Here is a 6,302-nt window from a genome sequence, read left to right on the forward strand (position 1 = left end):
ATTGGAATTCTGTAATACTTATTTATTATAACCTCTGTTGGGAAAGTTCATCCCTTTAGGTGTCATTTTCGTTTGTGCTATCGTCCATGCGCTTGTAGACAAGATGAATTAACTGCTCGCAGAAACGCACGAGGTGTAAGTTTCTGCCAGCAGTACAAAATGCAGAGGTACTGAAGATGGTAGTATCACAAAAGTAAAAAAAAAAAAAGGAGTCCGTCGAGCCGGATTCGAACCAGCGACCTATGGATGTCCGTGGTGGGCGTGCCTCTACAGTCCACCGCTCTACCAACTGAGCTATCGACGGAACCGAAATTGGCTTTCGGCCAGCACGACTGGACGGCGGCCGCACACCTCGTGACCCACTTAAACCGAGCTGACATGCGCCTCGTACCAAACTGGTTCGGCCGGCGCTCGAGAGATCAGCCCTCTCAGTGCGAAAGGTAGCGCTGCCGCCGCCGAGATTGAAAACGTTGCCACGTGAATTCATCGGAACGGTACTGTACTAATGCAGTCAAGTTGGTTTGGTATTGCACTAACGGATGTATTCCTTTTGGTTTGTCTAGATGAGCATGAAAACGTTGGCCACTAGAACGTTAGCATCTAAAGCGCCGTTAAATCGGGCGCTTTTCGAAAAAGCGCTTCAGAATATAGAAAAACAACCAATCCAAAAAATCCGGCGCGATATGCACTTTCTGCAATTAGACACAAGTAAAAAAAAGTAATGTGAAATAGCACACGCACGCACACACACGCACACACACACACGCACACACACACACACACACACACACACACACACACACACACACACACACACACACACACACACACACACACACACACACACACGCACACACACACACACACACACACACACACAACCAGAAAAAAAGCACGCCAAGTGTCGACACAGGTAATTTCTGTAATTAAGCAAAACCCCATGGAGCAAGTAACTTCTCTGCAATTTAAGGACAATTATCAAGGCGCTTTACTGATGCGAAAGCGTCAAAAGGCCCATCGAGCGAAAAAGCCGGCGCCTGTCATCTGTAGCAGGGCAACGACAGGTAAATTTCTATAGGCTGCTACGTTACGTCACGAGCGTAGCTCGACCGAGCAGAGTGGGCGACAGGAACATCAGGCGGGGGGGGGGGGGTGTGCTGTAAGAATCCACTTAGTGGACTGTCCATTTCAACCGCCGCTGATTGGCTCGGGCCGCTCGTGTCCTCCTCGCTCACACAGCTCCATCCAGTCAGCACATCAGCAGCGGCAGAAATGGACAGTCCACTAGGTGGACTCATCCTGCTGCAGCGCTCGCGCGCCAGGTGTAGTGTGAGGGGAGAGAGCGGATGATGATGATAATTATTGGGATCCCCTTTGAAATGGGGAGGTCACAAATGTCACCTAGCCTGCTTGAGCTACTCAGGTATACTTTTCATACTAGTATTTTTGCATGCATCTTCTTAATTTTGGTTTTTTTCCTCCTAACTTCTCTATATACCTTATATCGCTACCAATACCTGTCAAGCAGTGGCGTAGCCAGAAATTTCGTTCGGGGAGGGGGGTGGGGTCCTCATGTTGCAGCTCGGCCTCCTCCTTAAGAGGAAGCTTTAGCTCGGGTGCTGCTATTTAAATACATGTAGAAGGGTAATTCGTTTTCTCTCGCAACAACTGCACCAAATTTGACGATGTTTGTTGAATTTAAACGAAAAACGTAAATTCTAGTGACTGTTCGTTTCGAATTTTTCATTTAGGCGGTCAATTCTTTATTAAAAATTGGCCAAAATCGCAAATTTTCAGAAAACGGAACTATGAAGTTTAGAATTCAGTAACTCAACAATGAAAAATGATAGCAATATTCTGTGAATCGCATCTAATAGCACATCTATAGCGGACAAAATAGATATGTTAAACATGAATCTAAAAAAAAAATTAGTATTATGGAAATACGACTTTTGCAGAACCCTTGTACACAACGTAACCAATTCACGCAAGATAAAAATTGACACACCAAATTTGTCCGCATTGACTTTCCTAATAGTTGCCGTTTACAGAACCGAGATATCTGTTCTTGGTACATAGCTATTATTTTGTAAACGTCGTGCTTCTATTTTTTCGAAAATTTTTCAAAATATTTTATACAAAATTCAGGCCGTAAATTGAAATTCCGTTTCCGACAGACACTATAATTTACCTTCTCTCTCAAATGCAACAAATTTCATTAAAAGCGATTAGCAGGATTATCTCAGAAAAGCGTTTCTGCGTTTTACATGTATTTGAATAGGCCGCGTCGGATTGGGCCCCAGCTAAAGCTTCCTCTTAAACAATTTGTCGAGGGATCAAATACATGAATAATAACTGCATTACCATAGTCAAAAATGCTGTAAACGAATTCTTGAACGCTACGCACTGTCCAAACAAGTAAAATGTGTATTTTTTCATAAAAGAATATTCTCGTATGTGCCAAAAATTGTGCCCAAAGTAACTGATATCAATGATTCCATGTTTTTGTCTATTTAATAAGTAAAGAAAATATCACACGAACTTTAGAACTATATCAGTTCGAAACCAGGAAAGCAGCGCATGCCGCTGATATGAAAAATGAGAAGGCCATGAAATGAACAAGTTGAGGACAAATATGTTAATGAAACTTAGTCATTCAAGAACCGTGTTTACATTCTTCTATATATGCAATGGCCAGTGAAAAATCTCCATGACGCTGTCATTTGTTCAAATGTATTACGCAGGAGCAGCTGTCACCGGTCGTGAATTGTGAGTAATTGCACCGAAATTATACAGTCGCAACAGCGAGCACGTATAAAAAACAGGAGTTCTGCAGAATATACAAGGGCGAGTCAAATGAAAGTGAGCCAATGCGAATATATGACAAACGAGGTACTTTATTAAAAAGTAGTCTTCATGAGAATTCAGACATTTGCCCCATTCACTAACGAGTCGCGTGATTCCCGTCTCATGAAACTCCTCAGGTTGCTGCTTCAAAAAGTCTGTAACTGACTATTTCACGTCATCGTCCGGCACGAATCTAGTTCCGTTGAGGTGTTTTTCGGTTGCCCCAAAATGTGGAAGTCGCAAGGGGACAGGTCTGAGCTGTATGACGGATGTTGCAGGGTTTCCCACTTGAACTTTGCCAGTTTTGTATTAAACACATCAGCGACGTGGGGACGGGCATTGTTGTGGAACAAGATGACCCAATTCGTCAATTTTCCACATAGTTTTTCTTGATTGCGACACGCCGTGGTTCCGGCATTTCACAATATCGGAAACAATTGATATTCTTTCAAGATTGAGCAAATTCTATCAGCAATGGCCCCTTATGATCGAAAAAAAAGTCAACAACACCTTTCCGCCGAAAATGACGGCCTTTGCGTTCTGTGGCCGTGGTAAATTCGAATGTTTCCACTGTAAGCTTTGCCGTCGTGTTTCAGACTCGTAGTAGTGGCACCATGGTTCGTCCCGGATCACAATAGCAAACAAGAAATCGTCATCCTCATTGTGATACCGGATCAGATTAGTCAAAGCAGCGCCAAACTTCTCCGTCCTCTGGCGGTGGATCAAAATCTTGGGCATCAATTGCGCACACAAGAGCCGATAACCGAGGTGCTCATGAATTATGGCGTGAACCGAGCCGGGACTGATTTTCACACGCTCTGCCAGTTCATCGATGCTTGTCCTCCATTCTTGTCTCATCAGCTCATCAACCTTTGAAATTGTGCAGGATGTGATTGCACGGTGACTTTGGCCCCGTGTTGGAATGTCTTTGCAACTTTCCCATTCTTCTTTGAACCGTTTGCTCCCACGCTTTACAGTGGCCAATGAAATGCAATGTTCAACGTACACGGCAGCGATACGACGATTAATTTTTTTTTTGGAAACACCTTTAGCTGTCAAAAACTTCGCGACACCACGCCGTTCAGCTTTTGGGGTGTCCATTATGTCAGGCAACCATGTTCAACCCAGTGTATGAGAGCATTAAAGAACGTTTATCCTCACACATGCGTACCACTTTTGTAAATGAGAGATGCCGCTCTGCTACGCGCATGCCTCGCCGATAATGAACCGAACCATTATTGCATGCGGCACGCGGTCACGATGTTATCACCCTTGGACATTATACGAAACATAAGGGCGACGGCGACGGCAGGAATGCGCCTGGAGTGTCCATACAATTGCTATCGCAATAATACAATAAGAGTATCTGGCAACTTAAGCGTCCCGTGGCTCATTACTTTCCACAAAAGAAGTAACAAAATCGAACTTTCACCATGCGACAATTCGCTGCGCCACAACAATGTATATTTTTTTTTTCCTTCTGTGGGACGGGGGCACCGAAATGAAAAAAAGAAACGCATAGGAAAGTATGTTGGCCACAATCGAATGCCTACTTTGGGCACCTAATGTGGCTACAGAAGGAATATAGAAAAAAACATTAGACGCTTGGTCCACTGAGAACCAACCATACGCATACTGCTCGGTATCCTACACCGGCGAGACAAGACTTTCCGGACAAGTTCAGCAAAAGCGAACGCGGTGCAATCCGTCAAGTCCTCACATTGATGGCGGCGAGCAACCATTGTTTCTTTTTCTCTTCTGCTAGCCAGAAAGTGTCCAAAACTCTGCCAGGCAAAAATCCACTCGGCCAGAGAAAACCGAACGCGCACCGAAGTGCGCCGCGCGGTGGTCGGGGCCACGCGAGAAAAACGTATGCGCTCTGGCTGGCTCTGGCAGCCCGCGGGTATGGTAGCGAGAACAAAAAAAAAAAAAAATTGTAGAGGCTCAATGTGTCCTCGCGAATAAAAGTCAAAGTAGAAAAAATAAATAAGAGCATAGTTAGCTTGGCTGGCTTTAGTGTTTTGACATGGATGTTTTGGCGTAGGTTAACAAAAATGTTATTTTTTTTATGTGACATGGCGGCAAAAATGAACCACCACAACGCTTCGTCTCATTGAACCTCACTGCGTGCTTTGTCAACTTGTCTGCTAGTGTGTTGATTTGACTTGTCTCGTTGTGTGTTCCAATGTAAGAGTTTAGAAAAGTCAATGGACCTTTGGCGTCAAATGTTTATAACAACATTAAGCCCACAAAGCTCCCCAATTGAAAATCTAAAGCACAACTTTGGAAATGTGAATGCACCTTTCACATCAAGAGTTTATGAGATTTATACCCATAAATTCTCGGAATCGACATCCATGCGCTCCATAGATTCCGCGGCGAGCCCGGTCACCATCAAAACGCCCTTGGAACTTTGTGGTCGGATGGGGCTGCTTGGCGTTATGTGACTCTAGGTGCATGGGCGTTGCCGCGAAATCCAGCCCGAGTTCGCTATCTTCGCGGTTAAATGTCTTTTCGAGTGTCAAAAAAACATTCTAGACAAAATCCAGAATGATTTCCGGCGCCGGGGGTTACTTTTGTCGGCGGTGCATGGACAGCACGAAAAAATTTCGGGGGGGGGGGGTCTGAAGCCCCACAAGCGCCCCCCCCCCCCTGGCTACGCCCCTGCTGTAAAAAATCCGGTCGTATCAATCTCTCCCCCGCTTTCTTCCACCAATACTCCAAACGTTTCTTGTTTATCTCGGCTGCTGACCGGTTTATGCTTCCGCCCGCTTTATAAATCCAAGCGCTTCTGGAAAGTGTGCGTTACCTATGGGTCTCACTGGGCGAATCCCTTCGCGTTCCATTAGGATGTGCTGAGGGGCCTACGGATTTTCGCTGCAGCAGACACATGCCTCAAATGGCAAAGTAATGCGCTTCGTGTTATCGCACAAGCTTTCCCTTTTAATTTCTTTTTTTTTCTCATTCTCGTAAATCCCCATGGTGTTTCTTGTTTCCATTCTTTGCATTCAATTCACTGTGTCTGTTTCTCTGATTTCCTTTCTGATGACTCCTGGTTGACTATCTGCACTTTTAATTACCCTGTAATCGGTTGGCAACACTCTTGACCTCTTCCTCCATTGTGTGGCTACGCGTTTCAGGTACCGGTACTTGTGCACTTTAGCCGCCCATTTATTTTGATCCATGTTCCTGAGTCTTTCTCCAAAAGTAATCTTGCTCTACGCCCCTCTCACTTCAAACGAGGCCCAACCCATGTCACCCTGCACTGTCTGATTTGTGGTTTTGCCGTGTGGTCTCAAGGCCAACCGGCCTACCGATCCTTGGTTAGTGAGTGAGTGAGTGAGTGAAAACTTTTGAGTCTTTCAAGAGTTTCGCGGTTACGAGGTCTCCGTCGTCTTCATCTTCTTGGCGCTGGCGACTTGAGACTCCTCTTCAGCAAGGGTGGGCCCCTATTC

The 6,302-nt window shown here is 45.1% G+C and overlaps 1 non-coding gene across 1 annotated transcript; it reads right to left on the reverse strand.

Moving 5' to 3' along the window:
* Positions 1-212: 212 nt before the first annotated feature.
* On the reverse strand, positions 213-304 carry TRNAY-GUA (transfer RNA tyrosine (anticodon GUA)). The gene is given in 2 exon segments: positions 213-248; positions 268-304. It is a non-coding gene; the product is annotated as a tRNA-Tyr (tRNA).
* Positions 305-6,302: the final 5,998 nt, after the last annotated feature.

The sequence above is a fragment of the Dermacentor andersoni genome, chromosome 6 (assembly GCF_023375885.2).
Source record: "Dermacentor andersoni chromosome 6, qqDerAnde1_hic_scaffold, whole genome shotgun sequence".
In the NCBI taxonomy this organism is placed as follows: Eukaryota; Metazoa; Arthropoda; class Arachnida; order Ixodida; family Ixodidae; genus Dermacentor; species Dermacentor andersoni.